Source organism: Meleagris gallopavo, chromosome 4 (genome assembly GCF_000146605.3).
Source record: "Meleagris gallopavo isolate NT-WF06-2002-E0010 breed Aviagen turkey brand Nicholas breeding stock chromosome 4, Turkey_5.1, whole genome shotgun sequence".
In the NCBI taxonomy this organism is placed as follows: domain Eukaryota; kingdom Metazoa; phylum Chordata; class Aves; order Galliformes; family Phasianidae; genus Meleagris; species Meleagris gallopavo.
Window position 1 is genome coordinate 13,297,707 of NC_015014.2, and position 20,011 is coordinate 13,317,717.

General features: G+C 41.6%; 1 protein-coding gene across 3 annotated transcripts in view; it reads right to left on the reverse strand.

Annotated features, from left to right (window-relative positions):
- Positions 1-20,011, reverse strand: part of FBXW7 (F-box and WD repeat domain containing 7) — a 132,966-nt gene that overhangs the window by 30,112 nt on the left and 82,843 nt on the right. The window lies entirely within an intron of this gene.

Consider the following 20,011-nt stretch of genomic DNA (forward strand, 5'->3'; position numbering starts at 1 on the left):
GCTTCTACTCAAGGGTAGGGAAGTTCTGGGGCCGCGGGTGGGCTCTCGGCTACCTGCAACCGGCACAGCGGGCGGGCAGCTGGGGGCGGCTGAGTTTCTGAAATGATACATTCCATCTCCTGCAGTTTTCCTCTCGGCCTGGTTGCTGTTCTGCAAAGTTTTCTGCCCGAGTGCTAAAAACAAAGCAGTGCAGAGCATCCCTGGAAGAGGAGCTGAAGGCGCAGCACTGCCCTGCACTGTGCTGCAGCTGGGGCTGCTCGACTGCCTCGTATGCCAAACACGGAGCCTTAGCCTGTTGGCCTGAGGGGAAACCATCTTCTCCATCACACAGAATACTATGAAAAAAAGTAGAGAAAACCACGTATCTAACGGAGAGGAATTGCCTTCTGCAAGATCCTTCAGCCTACTCATCAGTACTTAAAAAAAATCTCATCTGTACTAAGACTTTATTACAGCTCAGTGCGCTCGCTGAGTGTTGGCACGCAGCACACCCAGGCACTGCTTCTGCAGTCCTACCCATCTCCTGGCCGACGCAGAGTCCTCAGCCCATTCCATCTCCAGTGAAAATGGCTCTGCCCATCAAATCTCGGCATTTACGCCGTCATCCATTAAACTGCAGTGCTGTATATTTTATGAGAACAAAATGGTCCTGAGTTGACTTCATACTTCAGATATGGAGAGCTGTACACATCCCTAGAGACTATTACCGTCTTCCTTTGCTCGCACATCACACGCAAAAGGGAAGGAAAAAGCCATAGGCTGCACATACACATAAAATAATCACAGGAAGCAAATTAATACTCAAATCATCAGAGAATGACAGCAGAGAGCATTACTGCTCTGGGTATGTGGAAGTACTTCATCCACAGGCACGGCCAACACGGTGCACCAGGATCCTGCCTGCCTCTCTTTGTCCCCAGCCTTGCAGTGAGGGTAGGACACCCTGCAAGCAGCCTCTCCCCACCCCACCACAAGTGCGACCTGACCCATGAGAGGGTTCCTCCTTGAAGAGAATGCTTCAGGATAAGCAGTAAGTTGAATGATAATTAGAAATTACTGTTTTTCTCTCTTATGGAGTATTGCTGTTGCTGATTCCTTCTCCTTTGAGAAGGATTGGCAGGTATTCTCTCGTGGTAAGAATCCCACTGACTTAATCACTCATCTCATCTCAGCCAGGACCACGCAGTAACCCCAGCAACCACCTGTTTGTGGTGGAAAATCTGGTGCATCAGACAGCTACGTGCAAAGAAGGGTTGGAGTTCTGATGTTAGAGGTAGCCCTGACAGATTTTGACACGTTAATGGTGACTGCCTTTCATCAAGCAGCCCACCTTTCTCAGAGCAAAAATCAAACACTGCACACGGATCTCAGGGAATATTTTTCCCTACAGCATTACCACTCTTGACTGTCCACCACCACCAACACATAACCATCTGCCTGAAGGTGAGGCTGGCAGCCCCTGGCACAGCGACACTCCACTTGGGTGCCCGCTCCTCCCCAGAGTGCCCACCCACCTCGGCAGAGTTCAGAGTTGGGAATACGCCATGACACTAGTCGTATGGAACAGCACAAGAGATGACTGAAGGCCTTGCATAAGTCAAGGAGAACTAACCAAACCGTGAGGACTGCGCAGCGCTGCAGGGCACAGCAGCTCCACTCTGCACCACCTTAGGAAATGGAATAGCGGACAGCTGAGCCGCTGACCCTCGGATGCTTCTGGGAACCCAACAGCAAGTAGCAGAGATGATGCATCCATTTATATCTTTACTGACATTTGCAATAATCTTTACTGCGGTAACTTAATACGCTCTAAGCATACTTAATGGTATCGAGTAAATGCTCATTGCAAATTAACATACAGTGAGGCTAACTGGACTTTATAAAACAATTTCAGAAAATACATCAAAAGTTGCCGTGTTTCTCTATTTCACATATGTTCAATTTCAAAGGCTGCTTTTGTTTTGCTACAGCTAAAGATAATTTGTCAAGTTCCTAAAACCCCAATATAATTTGTGACTCTGAGATAAATGCCCACACCAAAACAACATAGTTTCCACTGGACACAAGTCCAGCCTTATTTCCCGTCATACTGCCAGCTCTTAATTAATAAATATTCACATCATCCAATTCTTTTCCTGTTGGCAACATTTCTAGCACCTTTACCAGTCTGTCATGTGGCATGCTGTAATTAAGATTGTCTATTACTTCTAATGAAAGACCAGAATGAATTACAGAAATCACCCGCAGAGCTATATAATCCCCAGAAGAACAGAGATTATAACGCAACAGGCCAAAGAAACAACCTTTTTGGATTTTGGGTTGGAGAAACATTTTGGAGCGAAGAGTTCTGGCTGTAACAATGGACAGTTGGCATTTTGGGAAGATGCCGGTGCTTCAACCAGCGAACGCAAAACACGTTTGCGTGCCTAATTGGCATTTCATATACACATATGTGCCTTCTGCACACAGAATGCGCGCAGGAGGAACTGCGGAGCAATATGGTTTGGTATCTCCATTAATATTGGTAAATGCATCATTCAAGACAGTGCCAGAAAGGATTCTGTGTACTCGGCACATTTAGCAGACATTTAGCAGACTGCCTCCTTTAGAGACGTTTCAGAAGGATTTTTGTGTGGTGTCTAATAAGATTGTCTTTTTTTTTTTTTTTCAACCCCGGAAAACCAAATGCCCTAATCAAGAGGGGCCAGTCCTCAGCTGCATATGATTTAACCCAGAGACATCAACGAGGACCCAGGAAGGACAGTCAGGCTTAGTTATTTTCCCTTTTTCAGATTTGAAGCAGCCTAGGTTTTAAGCACTTCCCTTCTGCTCCATAATCGAATTAGGGCAGCTGCAGCACTCGGCACTTTGTCTTCTATATTTGACCTCTCCATCCGACCACATACTTCATTTAATTTGCCAAATGCTCCCATTCAGGCAAGAATCCGGCCCCACAGAGAGGTACTTCTGCCATCTGCTTGAGACATTTAACTGCAGCTTGGGCTCTTACATACGTAGGTGTGCTGCACTATGCTCCCCACTCAGTCAATGCGAAAGGCAGATGCTATAAGTCTGACTCGTGTGAAATCCTGACAGAGGAGGGGAAAAATCCCATCCTGTAGTAAATGTTAAACATGTACAAAGTAATTCCTCTACAGAAGGGCACTGCTATAATTGTTAGACGTTTAATTTTTTTTAATGCATTATGAGATGGGCCAATGGGAACTTGGAAAGCCAATGCTTTTGTGGTTTCTCCCAGTTCAGTGAAGGCCAGGCAGACCTTGCAGCTGTCACTGATCTAAGATGTATTAGCGGGCATCCTAAGCACGGAGCAGGAGCGATTTTAAGGTTAAACTCCACATCTGTAAGTGGAGCAAGATGCACGTATTAGGTTGCTGATGAGTTCAAGAAAATATTCAGATACCCAGCAAAGTGAAAGGATGCAGCATAGGCTTATAACATAATTTACCACACTGCTGTCACCAAACATTTGCGTAGAATGTGTAATTACAGTAATGATGTGACAGCACAGACTTAGAGAAATGAATTTAAGCGTGCAAGTTTGCGATCAACAGTCATCATCTTGGTTAAGAAGCGGGAAGAAAATGGACCTCAACTCCCTGAAATGCAGTTCAGATGGAGAAATTTATAATCCATTTACTCATAATTTCAGCAGGAGACTCAGCGAGGATCGTACTCACATGTATGCCTCAACAGAGATACAGGCAAATTCTAACTCATGATCTCATGCCATGCAAACCCAATCACTGCAATACTGATCAGTAATTCACAGCTGCAGAATTGAGGGACTTGAAGTTTGAGAAGAAGCAAAGCAAGCAGCATCACATGAGGCAGGAGGCACAATGAGAAACAGCACAAAGCCTTCAAAGGCTTACTTAAATGCAGCAGCAAGGACATTATACCTTGTGTTATAGGTGTTACTAAATTGTTTTACTAATTGCATAATGTTTCTAGGCAAAGTATTTCTAAAAACTGCTGTCACACTCAAGTTTTCCATGTTAATATTATTTGTTTCTACATAAAGTAAAGTACTGTAGTTCCTAAAACTGTAAACAGCCTGTACATTTTTAGCCTTGTTCCCCCCAGGGAATTAAATAGGCATAGATAACAACTGAATATCAGATCAATATTTATTAATAAATCCTGATTTTATGAGAGTAGTATGAACTTTATAAATACCACTTTCAAAGGTGTTATATCTTTGGCAGACATTTCTCATAAACCATTCCCTTTTAACATTTATCTTTAAAAATAATTGAAGTTTTAAATATTCTGTGTTAGGATTCAAAAGGCGTACTATCTAATGGCCACAAAAATAGTTTTGAGAAGGATTTATACATGAAGTGTATGGAATAGACTTCATCATTAGATATTTAGAATAAACTTCAAATTACATTTCAAGATCAGCAAGACTGCAAAGACAGGCTTAATGTAATAAAGCATCCCCATGTCTCCAGCAGAGCAGAACTCCCCTCTGAAGGTCATTTATCCTGTCCTCTGCATTGGTTGGGCACAGAACTTGAAACATCTGCTTAGATTATTGGAAAGGACTACAGCCACAGCTGTCACACATCCATTTGCTGAGGGGACATTTGCACACAGTTTCCTGGAGACAACACCAGCTCAAGATGTTCTAGCATCACAGAACATCCACATTCCTGTGTGGCACTCACCCTTGTGTTTCTGCAGGCACAAACACCTGTGGGAATGCTCTGCAAACTGGGTAAGTGAGCTCATGCAGACTGAGGGGAACCAGTTTTAACCTTATTCCTCCCTTTTTTTTTCCCCCCCCTTTAAACCTGTTATAATTTAGTCTTTCACCACGTCTTGACAAACGACTAAGCTAGCAGGAGCAAGCAAGTAATAACAGGCACACAAAACAAACTTTGTGAGCCAAATACAGCACTGAGAAAAGGCATGCAGAACTGCTACTCACGTGCCCCATGCTGAGGCCGTAAGCCTATTATTTACACCTACAGTCACTGCTCTCTCTGCTATAGCTAGACATGCATTTAAGCCAGCACAGGCACTTAGAAGGAGCCATCTCGTGCCTACAGCTGCCCTTGGCCATCCACTTCCATGCTGGCACCCCCCTGCAGCAGGCAGTGTGTGGCTGTGCAGTGAAGCAGGGTAGCAGCTGGCCTGGGACAGCTCTGGGGACTGTTCTGCCCCAGGAGAGCTACAGCACACATTTGCTCAACTACAATCCTGGGTGACGAGGTAAGGGACTGCAGTTTAGGCTTTGTCCTCCCAGACAAGGGGGCTGTGTTGTTACCAGGGAGCAACTCTGTTGCGTTAAAAAAAACATACTTAAGCCTCTGTCAAATAAAACGGACACAAAAGCATTAGAGCTTTCCCACAAAACATGCACTACAAGGTGAACTGCAGGCTGGGGTAAGAACGTCAACCTTCCTTAAACATGTCATGTTAAAACTCCAGGGAGGTAGTCTCATTAGAACTGTGTATTATTTCACTGGAAAGCAAAACAAGACATTTTCTTCCCAAAGCCTTTTCTTTCCTAGCTGAAGAAAAAGATAGATGAAAAAAATATCAGTGGAGCTAGGCTTCACAATGCTTTTAATTCCCTGTGACAGCAACTGCATGGAAGTTACCTATGCACAAGTCTCGTACGCTTTGTTTTAAAACTGGGAAAACTCTCACGTAAAGATTTTTCATAACACATACTGCAAGGAGCAGAATTAAGGTCGCTCATGCAGCCTGCACTTTCACATGCCCACCTGCTTTCTGCACAATGGGAACATTATGAGGTTTTTTCCTTGTGTTTTGCCTCTACAGCATTAGCACATTATTCATTTTTCAAAGGAAGAAGGTATTGCACATAATGCAACCTGCAAAACATTCGCTAATGGCAGCAGATCTCAAGAACTGCATCTTCATTCATTGTGCTCCTATTAAAGTTAACTATAATCTATTTATTATATCATTAAACTTAATACATTGCGAGATGAATTCTATTTATAGACGCAGTAATAGCCGCGTTAATCACTCAAGTTCACATTGAGTGGGCTGTGGCGCGATGCAGCGGCTCTCATGTCAGTGAGCAGAAGCAGGTGGCCCCAGCCCAGCCACGCAGCCTGATGCAGCCCTGCGGCACCATGCGGCCCTCGCCAGCCCCGCTGGGTCCCACCTGCAGTTGAGATCAGGAGCAGAGCTGCACGCGGCAGCCACCCAGGCTCCGGGCGTGAGGCTTGGGGCACCGCGAAGGCAGCAGCCTGTGCCTCACCAAGCGGGCATTCATCTAGTCATTTTCTACAATATCACCCCCGGGCTCCATTTTTAATAATTTTTATATGACCATTATAATCATTTCACAGATTCTGCCGATGCTGAATGCCCCAGATGTAGTCCATAAAGTTAGAAAAACATGTGCCTGAGACATTTAATCCCATCTCCTATGCACGAAGCACAAACCCTTCTCGCTGACAAATGTACCACAATCACAACGCTAAAAAGAAAAAGATAAAAACAACAGGGATGAGTTTGTTTTTTCAACATTTCAACAGCAGAACGGGGTTGGTTCTGTTTGTTTGTATTGGTAAGAATGATTCTAATTAAAGGAATGTGCATTCCTGCCTTTGATCAGCAGCAGCTCGAGCACTTTCACTCAAATACGAGCAAGATGGGAAATCAGGAAATCACCTTTGCACAAAGAAGAGGTCTGCCTGGACTTTGGGGGGAATTTCCAAAAAAGTCTGTGCTTTGCACTGAATGCAAACAGAGCACTGGTATCTACTGTCCATTGTCTGATCTGTTTCCTATTTTCGTTTTCATGGGAGATAGCTTAATTTTGATTGCCAAGGCAAGCATTTGCTTATCCAGCATCATAAGAAGAAATCTATTTACAAAACAGTTCCTGACCCTCATCTGAGTTCTGTGAGAATGATAAGGGGTTAGTGGAGAGCCCCCTTCTACTGGCAAAATAATTCCTAGAATTACAGATCATACCAGAGGATTTTAGGAAGAATTTGAAGAATAAACTATTAAAAACGTCAAGATTATTTTCCTGACTGCGTTACCTACAGACGTAAAGATTACAAAACCAAGCATTCATGAGAGCTGGAGACACAGATGTGAGATACTTTCAGTTCTAAAAAGCTGCTCGCTAAGACAGCCCTGGGCATGGTGCATGCTAAATAAGACACAGAATCTGTGGAATAAAGGTGTCTGATTCATTTAAGATACATCATTACGCACTTGTGCACATGCCTAAAGTGCACAAAGGCAAACTTGCAAATACTTTGGGAAGGCATCCTGCAGGATTTTATAATGTGAAGTTCTCCCCCATATCATCTGGCACCAGTGACTCCCCACTCTCTTTGCAGTAGTGTGGGTCAGCATGAGCCCCCACAACCCACTGCCAGCCCCTGGGTAGCACTGCAGTGGGATGTTGCCTTCCTTGCAAGGCTTTATGCTCATGATTATCTTATACAAGTGCCCAAGCATTATCAAGGGCATGTCAGGGCTGCAGGACATGTAAGATATTTGATTCCTCACAGCCCCAAGCATCCCTAGTACATGTAAATGGTTGCTTTTCTACACACAGCTGCAGCACCCAGTAGGCCGTGCTGGGAAGCATCACCTGTGTTTAGAAAGGTAACACGCACATCGCACCTGCTTGAGTCAACACCTCTCCTGGGCACAGCCAGGCAGAGGGAAGGTACCAACACCTTCCTGCAGCCTCCTGACGCTTGGCCATGGCAACCTGGGGCCTCCCTGGGTTGGTTTCTTGCCAAGTGCATTCTTCGGGTTGTGAGAATCGATGGCAAACCCCTGCAGAACAGAAAGGCATGCCAAGCATGCTGGGGTCACACCAGGCTCTTTGAAGTCTCCCTAGCCCACTGTCATTAACCTTACACGGTTTTGCATCAAAAGGGATCTAAGCAGGCTAGGAAACCTGCCCAAGCTAAACAAACTCTTCCTTGAACAGGTGCTTGACGTCTAGAAACCAGATAGCACACTCATCTGCCTCTACAAGAAATGCAGCGCTGCATAATTAAGGGTAAGCAGTCTCACATCCAAAAGAGAGGACTGAGAATTGTTAAACAATGTTTGCTGCACTGAATCTAGCATTACTTAACATTAGGGATAAATACATCTATAGTCAAGCCCAGAACTTGTATTGATAACAGAATCTCATGTAAATGCAAAAGGTATGAAATCAGGTGGCATGTTTTGTGGTCTTTTAATGATATTTCCAAGAAGTGATACCTAGGTAGTCTAGAACTACAGCATATAAGAAAAAAAACATTCACAGCTTGCCATCGTGGTCCAAGCTTCTTTTGGAAAATCATTTCCTTCAGTAAAAGCTTATGCTACGTTTATCAAGCTATAATAATTACACTTCAATTTCAAAAAGCTACTCAAATACCTTGTTTCTACTATGAACAGAAGCTGCATTCTGCAACCTCTCCATATCTACAGACTTGACATATTATCATTTCTCAGAAACTTCTGACAACTTGTCAGGTCAGTGTGATACAACTGAAGAGCTCCCTACACCAAAAACCCATTCACTGCAGGATAAACAGCAAGTGGGTTATCTAAACTGCAAGTTTCAAAACCCACGAATTTCTACATTTATAGAAAGGATGGAGTAAATTAGAGATTCCAGCAATAGTTGGCTTTCATTTGCAGCCACAAAATTAGACGGCAACCAAGGTTTTAAAAAAGAAATGAAACTAATGAAATAGTACAAAGCAAAACGTCTAGGAATATAGGAACAGCCCAAGTCACCAACGTGATAGGTTGTGAGAGGAAAGCTTACTCTTGGCATCTTAACGAAACGTGCAAAATATTACAAACTGTTACTTGAAATTAGTGCATGAGAAGCATTAAAGATACTGCAGCAAAGCCTGTGCACAAGCATATCCTACTTCCTATTCCTTCTCTTTCACTGAAAGCAGTTGCTAAAGCATGTGACTAGCTCTAAGATTGCTCAAGTTATGCCAGAGATGTTCTGACCAAACTCTAGGGGTTTTTTGTTCACCTTCCTTTTATTACTGTATTTCATTTCTAATATTCAACCCATGTCAAACTGGCTTATGTATGCCAGCCTTCCTCACAGAAAAGGAAAAAGAAACCCTGCTACATATGTCACACGCCTGCTGATGTTCCAGGGAAAGACAGGATGAAAGTGGAAAACGTTTAGGAATATTTGATTTAAAAGAAAAATCTGGGAAGAACTCATTTCCTGCTAATATGAATATGTTTCCCCATTAAAATTTGATAAGAACAGTCTTAATGGAATACTGCAACCTCATTCACGCTTTTGCATAAAGTGATCTGAACTGGCAAGAACAAAGTTTAAATACACTTCTTTCCCACTAACTGTCCACAGCTTTTTTTACGGCCTGCAGGGACCGGTATGACTCATGCCTATGCTGTTCTTCAAACACTCTATTTTAAAATGCAGATTTTTTCCACTAGTCTATTGTGCCATACAAGTAACTGCAAACTGCAAGAAACTAAAATTAGAAGACAGACCACTATTGCCAGGGGGATTAGAAACTTAGGCTGTGTTGATTCAAAAAGCCGAACTGGTTGACCACTATGAGGGAATCTTTTATGTTGACTTCTGCTACATTTCTGGCAAACTTCATTTGAAGTCTCTTTTGGCTACAAATTATTTGAAGTCCATGTATTTGGGAACAGAGAATTGTTTCCGGATTTCTGTGTAACACTACTCTCAGTAACCTCATTTTCTGGAATGCCACCCAAAAAAAAAATCCAAAAACCGCAACTGTACAGTGACACTCTTTTCATGTGCTTCACAAAAAGCCTACAAACTTTTACTGATTCTGACTAACAAAAACTTTGGCAAAAAGCTGATTTAAAGAAATAGTCAGTGTTCAGTTTAGACTGAGCAATCAACCTGCCAAACTGCTAAAGATATTAACCATGCCTATAATGTAGAGCAGCACTTTAGGTTTGGGAGGCTGCCGGGTTAAAAGCTAGAACAATAAGATAACCTTCAACTGAAGACAGAGATGTCAGTCTCCTTATCAGTACGCTCCTTCAAAGAGCCACCTGAATTTTTCTTCCTTTCAGACAGACAGCCCTAAGATTTGTGGCAAGATGTGTGGGCTATAGTCAGAAGTCACCACATAGCTGCTCTCAAAGCAGTATCTTCCTAACAGAAAATGTGGGTAAGCTTTGTGCTTCTTTGTGCAAAAATAGAGGGGAAAAAAAATGCTTAGTACTTGATTTGCCATGTCACAGAGGACAGTCAAATGTCTCCTACCAGGTGAGAATATCAAGAAGGAAGAACATTTACACTGACTGGAATTCGTGCACTTCCCTGCTAATAACTATTTACATTGCTACATCGTGTGTGCCTAGCTGAAGAACAGATTTTTTTCTCTTTCACCAGGTGGACAGCTGGTGGATGAGTTGCACTCTGAAAAGAGCTGAAGAAATGTCTGTAGTGAGCTGCGATCACTGTTCAGTATGACACACTGAATGTCGAAAAGAAAAAAAGAGGAAGAGTCAGCACAGAGTCTACACTGATCTAAAACACAGGTCAACAGTTCTAAGACACTGAAAATCCAATTCATTTCCCATTTCCAACTTTCAGGGGACATCTATTACAACCTGAAAGGTATCCGATTTGAAGAGCTGTGATCCTAAAGCTGTTCTCCAAACAGAGGCAGGGTACAACAAGGTTAAAGAGATGGCCGTAGCAAAAGAAACCTCATCTCAGAAGGAAAAGAAGTGAGAAAAACCATGACAGTACCCACCCCCACTCCCCATCCCTATATGCTTTGTTTTTTTTTTATTGCAGCAGAAAGCGGAATTCCAACTTACAAGGTTAGCAGATGCACAAGAAAGATATAAGAAAACCAGGACAGCAGCCTGAGGAGTATTCATACAGGCTGTGAGAACTACCAGCAGATTGAATTCAAGCCTCTCTCTTTGAAACCTACTTTCTTTATCTACATCTGGCAGTTAGTATTTGTTTAGTTTTATCTCCACCTATATATACAAATAAACAAAGTATCTTCAGCTTCTCAGCAGAACTTGTCCTCAAGCATATACAACACTTACAGAAATAGGAGCCAGTGGTTAAAACAAAGTAAATCTTTTCTCTCTGCTAAAGGTATACACTGCCTGCTCCTCTAGAGCTGCACCTATCGCCTGACTTTGCTGGAGCTTGTTTGTAGGTCAGTCTGCAACCAGCCAGCTGACAGAGTCAAGAAGTGTTTTGAGGGGAGTTTGTAATTATATGGACCAAGGCTGGGCCCCTGCTATGGATCTGGCTTATGCTCTGTACCAGGAGTCTGAAAAGCGTTGTCTACATCACAGCAAATGTGGTCCTGCTCAACGAAAACCCCAGCCTGAAAGAATTTATCAACTGATTCTTTCCAGACAACACAAGAATTTCAGGAATGCAAATTAGCTTTCTATCTCTGACAGGTCTTTCTAAACCATGTACCAGTTCTTCCAGCTTTTCATCTCCCCAAAAGAAAATCACCACCCTCAGAAATACTCTGGAAGACCATATGGGAAAGAATAAATTTCCTTGTACTCAGATGTTAAGCACTAAGTACACCCCCCTCCCCAAACCAGCATTACAGCCTTCAAAATGTTTTTAACTGAAAGGAAAAAGAGAAGCAGCTTGCAGTGGTTTCCATATAATGCTATTATACAACCTTCTGTCTGTAGGGGTGCCAGAACTGAATTGCATTATTCCTATCGAGGCCTTTGGAATTGAGGTGAGAATATTATCTTGATCTGCATTAAACTAATAACAGAATTGAGTATATTTGCTTCTCTATGTTAAACTAATTTTAGGAACCTCCTATTACATTTGTTAGCACTTTTGGGGAGCGATCTTGAAGCTGGAAAGGAAGAGAACAGACAGCTCAATGTGTATAATAAGGGCTTGTCAAATAGCATCAATATTCCCCAGTAGTAAGGTTGTCCGTTCAAAGAACGACTTTGAGATGCAGGAGACATTCCAGCTTACTGGGACCAAATGGAGTCAGAGGCCCACAGGCTGAAGGTTTAACCAGGCTACAGCAGCCAAAGATTAAACTTGGCTGGGAAGCAGACAGTTTCATGATACCGTTTCCACCTTTGCGTTATAAAAAACACCCTGAGGCAATGGCTGGGAACCACAAATTTCCATATCAGCGCCTCTTTACAGACCAGAAAGGGTGACTTTGGGCTCTGCCACCATGTAGAAAATAGCAGAGAAAAATCTTTGAGAAGAGGAGGTTATTGTGATTTTCATATCTCATTTCAAAGCTAAGGGAAGGTGAAAAAAAACAGCTAAACATGTTTTACATCAAGAACAATCCTAGATGAGAGGTCTGCCTACTCTGGAAGTGTTCCCATGTCATCCACCACCTCCCAGTGAAAAATACACATTTTTCTACTATAATCATCTTCACTGTAACACAGTGACTTTCATAAACCAAGTAGTCAAAAACAACTCTTGACACAAAAAGACATGGGCGTATCCTCTTTTGGAGATAGCTTTACCAGAAGAAGTGAATACAATTTCCTCCTTAACCTAGTTCAATCAGTAAGCTGGGTTGGTTTATACAACTATATATAGTAGCAGATCTTTGGCAATAAATGCATCTTTTTTTGCTCAAACTTGCTAGGAAGTGATTATATGAGCAGCTTAACTGGCAGATCTGAAACAGCAGCAGCAGACTGTTGGCAGGATGCACAACAAATACCTGGAAGTAGCCCGAAGGGTGGCAGTTCATTCAGCCAACATAGCTGGGTTGGAAGAGGATGTGTTCACAGAACCAAATGGTCAAATTCAGAGGAGCCAAAAAAGACACTTGATTCCCTATTGGTAGGATAAGCGATCAGAGTTAACCAGGAACTTGTGGTGCTGCTGGATTTTAACCCAGATCATATAATCCCATATACGCGCTGCCTTAAACAGCACAGAACCTTTTCTCTCCTGAAACTGGTACCTTAACTTTAGAGGGTGGCTTTCTTTGAGAAAGCCTTGACTTAATCCAATATCAAAAGATTTGTAAGAAAGCACAGTTGGGTTATTTATTGTTACAGTTACAGGACCTTCTCCTGTACTTGAATTGGCTATTCCCAATTCACTGGCACATACGAAAATCTACAGTGTCAGGGCAGACCAAGGAATCTGCTCCACAAGTGCTTTGTACAGATAGATACACAGGTAGTACTGCTAGAACACATTTCATTTATTCAGTTCAAAAAACAACTTAGTTGAGTAAATAAGTCTTTGGTCTATTTATTTTTATTTTTTTTTAAAGGGTTCCAAATTCTGTTTCTGGTACCACACTGCATGTGACTTTAACCACCAGCTCACAGGACAGATATGCAAAAGAACTATATTCTGTTGAGAATTACATATTAGCAAATACACTCAGGGTCAGCACTTAGCTAACAGCAACCAGCCTCGGTCAAGCCTTGGACTGGCGGTCCCCTGCTTTCAATTTAGAAGGCAGGCTAGAGAAGCAGCACAAGGATTAATACATACCAACAGCTGAAGTACAAGCTTTTCCAGAGACCCTGATACGTGCGCTGGCTACCCATGTGTTCTGAAACTCAAACCACAATGATTTCCCTACTACTGCTTAGGCCAGCAAATGAAGCCTGCATTTCCATTCTGCAGGCATAAAATGATACACCAGAGAAACAAAATCTAGTAACTTCTTACGGATTTGAGAGGTGGTTTTTCCCGTCAAGATCGGAGTCAGATATTACTCATTACAAGCATTTGCACCAACTATAAACTTGAGAACCAACTGATTTTTGTTATGAGAGATATGTAATCACAACTCACTTATAAAACACCTACAAGTCTCAAGTCAAAGGCAGGCCTTGCACTGCAGCACCAGCTCACAAGATCATTTCACTACAGATTCTTTTCTCCCAGCTATACTGGCAACAGCAAAATATCCCTAGGACAGGGCGACCCACATGCCAAGACATCTGTGTTACTTCTGCATCCCCAAGCAGCAGTTCCTACCCTGCTCCAGATGTTAGCAGGCTCACCTCAGCTGTTATCTATTGATCCTTTCCTCCACAGCCCTCTGTATCCACCAGCAGAGCAGCTCCCATGCAAACATCCCTACCACTAACTGCTCAAGTCAAATAAGGCAGACTGGCAGAGCCTTACTAGTTAAAAACATCCATTTCACTTCAACAATTTTGCCAGCAGATTTGAGAAAGCATTTCCTTAAAAGAAGAAAAAAAAAAAAAAGAAGGGGTTGTGATGAGCTTACCCAGGCAATAACCTACAGATTTAGGGAGGTGTTTATGAATGGCTGCGGTGGTGCAGTCTAAGACCTGGATTTTGCAGAGATGCAGCTGAGGAGCATCAGAGTTTTCTTTTTACCAGTCCTGCTGTGAGAACAGAGCACCCACAAACAGCTGGAAGAAATATTATCTTAAGCTGCTATGGCTTCTTGTTAAGAAGAGATCTGAGCTCCTTGCCAACGGAAGAGCTCTTTCCACAGCTTCACTGAAATCTAATGACGAGTTTGGTTAGTGTACATATAGCAGGTAAGAAGTGAGACTCTGAGACATGAGCCCTTGTGGCTGCATCAGCAGAACTGTTGTGCAAATTACGCTTTCTATGAAAAATACCTTTGCAGAATTGATCATATTGCAGCCTTCTTATGTAATCATAAAATTGTTTTGCTATTATAAAGGCACACTCATTGTCCACGAGTTTGCACATAAGTTGTGACAGATGACTTCTGAATACGTAATGAGAAATAATATGATAGACTACAACTTAGATCATATTTTGGCATAAAAATACCAAAAAGACACCAAAAACTTAAAAAAAAGCCTAGTCAGCTTCAGGACATCTACAAGCTGACTTAAAGGACACCTTTAAAGGCTGTATCTGCAAGCTTTTTCAGAAATCCACTTGTACAAAAGCCTGCAATCCTGGAAAGGAGGATTGAAATGTACAAAAAGGTACAAAGCAAAAGACACTACAAAAAAAATATATATATATTTTAAATTCCTGTTTGAATACCTGATTTTTACTTTTTTTAATTTAGAATCTGGCTTTGTGGCCAATTACAGGCAATTCTTCTCTCACCTGTTTAACAAGGTCTTAACAATAAACCAATTACATGTTAAGTTGCTGCAGACCTGATATGCAAAATTATTAATTACTTGAACACAGTAGGTTAATTTGATTAATCCTTTTATCAGTAAAAACATGAGCTTCATTAAACATTTTTTTGTTTGTTTGTTTTTTGCTTTTTGTTTGTTTTTAAGGCTGACAAAGCTCTCTTATTCCATAAAAGATTTCCTTCCATTTTAGCTAGGATCAGTTTCTTGAGCCAAGAGGTATGCAAAAGGCAACTTACGCAAATATTTTTATTTAAAGCCTTACACTATCATAATTGCACGGTAGCTTTACAAAAGAAAGTTACTTTACAGATAATTGGAGTTTACAATTTGATGCTCAGGTTTAAACAATACATAAGAACTTTGCCATAAAAATACATAGCATCAACCTCAACTAAAAATTAGACACAGCTAATATTTTTTGTGTTTGGAAAAGAAATCAGAAGAAAATTATGTGAAATTATTTAGCTTTACTTTTGAGTACTGAGAGTAAACAATTCCTATACTTGATGTCAACCTACATAATATGAATTCAAGCACTATTACTTAAGTTTCTTTTGTTTCAAAAACAAGCTGGAACTTTTCTCACAGAGCACCCAAAGCTATAAAGACAAACAAGAATTGGGAATGCAATGAAGTAACACAAGAATAAGTCTGAAGTATGTGCTTTCTCAACATCTCTTCGTTACCCATGCCTAGCAATCTTCTGCTATTTTCTTCAAATTGCATTGAACAGAACACTGAAAAGTGATTATATGTCCAAACCTTAATAAAAAGTCGAAATCCACTACTCCATTGTGTTTGCAATTACATTTCCCTCCTACTTACAGGATAAAAAAAGACTACGGTTTTGTATTCATGGTGTTCCAACCACTATGTTTTAAGTTGTGGCTGGTAGTAAATAAGTTATTTGCTAACTAGAAACACATTATATAACCTTCTATTTAAATTAGAAAAAAGACATTTTTGTTAATAAAATATTGCTTTACCTCAAAAACATTTCTAGAAGCTTTGTGTTTTTAAGAAGTTAGTGGTTTTCACTGCAAAACAGAGATGGTGGCCAACAGCTCATGTCACTCATCTCTACAACAAAGGAAAAAAAAAGGCAGCAGACCAGATTCTCTGCTGCAGTTTTAACTCAGCTCAAGTTCAAACGAGAGGAGAAAAGGTCTTTGGGAAAAGAGGCTGCTAAAAATAAAAAAAAAGAAAAAAAAAGAAAAAATCATCATTTTGGCCTTCTTCCATTTGCCAGGCCAAGATGCACACCTCCAGACTCTAATGAAAGCAGCCATACTTGACTGGGGTGGTCCTGCAATACTGGGAAGGAACCTCTATCTCCACTTCAGGATTACTGCATTGGGGCCAGAAACAAAATGAAAATGACAGCAAGCCAGGACTGCCCATCACTGGCACCAAAGCAACGTTTACCCTGCTTTCTTAAACCACCACCATGCAACTGTTTCCACAGTCAAGATAAATTATGTCCTAAACTACACACTGTAACTCCCCCTCAGATTTTCCATTATACAGATAACACCTTCTGACAAAACAGAACCAAACTGTTTTACCAATTTCTCTCTGTATTTTTGGATGAATCTTAGTTTTTTCAGTGTGAACTATTACCTTGAAACTGGTTACCCAAAGAAACAAGCTCCTTAGATAAGATGAAGCATGCTTCTCCACTTCTTTTAATCTTATTACTGCCTACAGACAGTTAATATGGGACTCTTCGCTCTTTACTGTAGAGAGCAGAATCACTCTGATTTTGAACAACCAAACGCATTGTGAAGATAGTACACAGTCTATGCTGTTCCCCTTGCCAGGGGAACATATCAAACAGAAAACTTCTGTCAAGAAGCACAGCTAAACGTTCATGGCCAATACATGGTATTTAGTCAGCTTTTGTGCTCTGACGGCTGCATAGCTGAATAGCAAATCTTACTGCAACCTTCTTGCCAGGAGATTTAGCCCTCCTAAGAGCTGGGCTTTGATGCGTCAGAGAGGGAAGGATAATTCTTGTATTTTCTTGGGAAACAATGCAATTGTGATTGTGAGACATACTTGTCTGAATTAGATGTATAATACCACGTCTCTTAAGAGATGTTCTGAACTTCTAAAGCTTGCCTGCCTGTGATAGGAGCTATTAAGGAGTCTGCTTTAATGGATAAGCAATACGACAACTCCCTCAGAGAATCAACTGGTGCTGCGCCGAAGGACTTAAAGTGCAGTCCTACCATTGCACTTGCTCTCAAAAAGTAAAACATGGTTCTCATTGAGATGCCTGTCTCATCTTCGTTGAGAAATACATGTGACAATCTCGAGTTCCTACATCTCTTCTGAAAGAATTTACTGCAAACAAATGGATTCGTGAACAAGATCCAGTGTAGACAAAAGAGCTCTTGCCATGCAAATGTTAGCCACCGTTTTGAATCTGGCTGCAGTGAAAAAACCCTTGAAGGAATGCATCATCTTGGTGAGGCAGAAGCAACAAGCTCACTAAGTTAAGCAGAGAATCACTGTTCCACCAGCCAGTATGGTATTCATTTTTGCGTCAGTACTGCTCCAAAAATTGACACATTTGTCCCCAGACTACTGCCTGCTCTATGAGACATCTTGTTTTCTCTTAAATCCTGACAACGTGGGAGACCAAACAATAATCTCGTTGCTGCCCCCCGCCCCCTCCTTTGAGGAAATCAGTAGCCTGCTGTCTGGATTACCATGGAGCGTGGGTACCCATGGGCCAAGTGTCACAACAAAATCCAGTATCTGTCTGGTAAGCTATGCCATCTGATATGCACTTATCATCTGATCAACAGTACATGCTGAAACAGGAAATCTCTATAACCAAGAAGGTGATTCTTTTCCTCCTTTGGAAATAACTGAAACCACAATAGCTATTATAAATTCCTCAACAGATAATGTTTTCAGCTAACCAAAATAAATCTATTACCTATAGGTTCAAGATCTCAATGAATCAGCACTGCAGCCAATGCTGACTGTACTCATACTCTTACTCTTCTTGGTACATGCTGCTTAAACTAGTATTGACCAGAATAAATACTTTCCATTATTTGCAGCTGACATCTGTCATAATCATTTGCCTGTTTCTCAAATGGGAGATATGTTTGTGTTTCTCATATTATCTTCAGATGGAAAAGAGTATTTATTTCATTCAACTTCCCATTTTGAATTAAGGCCAGTTTCAATTCTTTATCTATGCTATTCTCAGATGAGATCTTGCTCCTGGGTGGTATTTTCCTTCAACACAGGTGTTCAGGTGACTTCTCCAACATTCAGTATCCACCCTGCCCTGTGCTTACTGCAAATTATGATACACTAAAGAAAAAAAAAAAGTACTTGTTCAATTCATCTTTCTTTCCATATACCTGTAAAAGTAATGTGAATTACAAATGCATTTCCTTTCTTCCTAATTAAAATAAAATTCTGCAGTAAGTGTAGAGGATAGGCTGTAGGAACAGAAATTACTTTAACAGTCATTAGTCAAAATAAGAAAACACTAGATCAATTGGGATTATGCTTAAAAAAAAAAAACAAAAAACCTCCTTGAATTCCTTGATAGGAATAGGTTGTAAAATTCCACTCAAAATTTGTATCAAATATCCTTTCCATCCTGGTTCTTTCAGAGACTGTTCTTTCAGCATAATCTTGCACTACATCTCTATATCTAAGTTGGAGAAATACGGATTTAAAGGCTGAACTATTTCAAGGATAAAGCGTTGGTTGAATGTTTGCAGCCAGAGGGTTGTGGTCAGTGGCTCTATATCCACGTGGAGGCCGGTCACTATTGGCATCCCCCAGGAGTCTGTCTTGGGATGGGTGCTCTTTAGCATCTTTATCAGTGACACAGTCAACGGGGGATCAAGTGTTCCGTCAGCAGGTTTGCTGATGACACCAAGCTGAGTGGTGCTGTTGATACCATAGAAGGAAGGGATATCATCCAGAAGGACCCACACAGGTTCAAAAAGTGGGTCCACATAAACCTGATGAGGTTCAGAGCCAAGTATAAGGCACTGCACGCAGGTCAGGGCAATCCCAGTGTCTAGAGTCTGGGAGAAATACTCACTGATAGCAGCCTTGAGGAGAGAACTTGGGGTTCTGGTGGATAAAAAGCTGGATCTGAGCCTGCAGCTTGCACTTGCAGCCCTGAAGGCCAACTGTGTCCTGGACTGAGCCAAAAGAGGGGTGACTAGGAGGGACAGAGAAGTGATTATCCCCCCCTCTACTCTGCCTTCATGAGGCCCCATCTGGAGTACTGCATCCCAGCACAAGAAAGATGTGATGCAGTTGGAGCAGGTCAAGAGGGCCATGAAGATGACCAGAGGGCTGAAGCACCTCTCCTATGAAGAAAGATTGAGGAAGACATACTTGCTTAGCTTAGAGAAGAGAAGGCTCCAGGAAGATCTCATTGTGGCCTTTAAGGAATTAAAAGGAACTTACAAGCAGGAGGGGAACTAACTTGTTACACAGCTTAATAGTTATAGGACAAGGGAGAACGGCTTTAAAATACAAGAGGGGAGACTTAGGTTAGATGTTAGGAAGAAATGATTTACTTGGAGAGTGATGAGGCAGTGCTATGTCCTATCCCTGGAAGCATTCAGGGTAAGGCTGTATGGGGCCCTAGGCAGCTTGATCTAGTGCGTGGCAACCTTGTTCACAGCATGGAGGTTGGAAACAGATGATCTTTAAGGCCTTTTCCAACCAAAATCCTTCTATGATTCAATGATTCTATGACTGAAAAAAATAATGAAAAAATGTGACACCAATGTAAAATTAGACAAATGCATATATGTCAGCAAAGTGGACTATCACAAGGCTACCAAGTACAGTTACTAAATGCCTTCCCTTCAAAACTTTTATC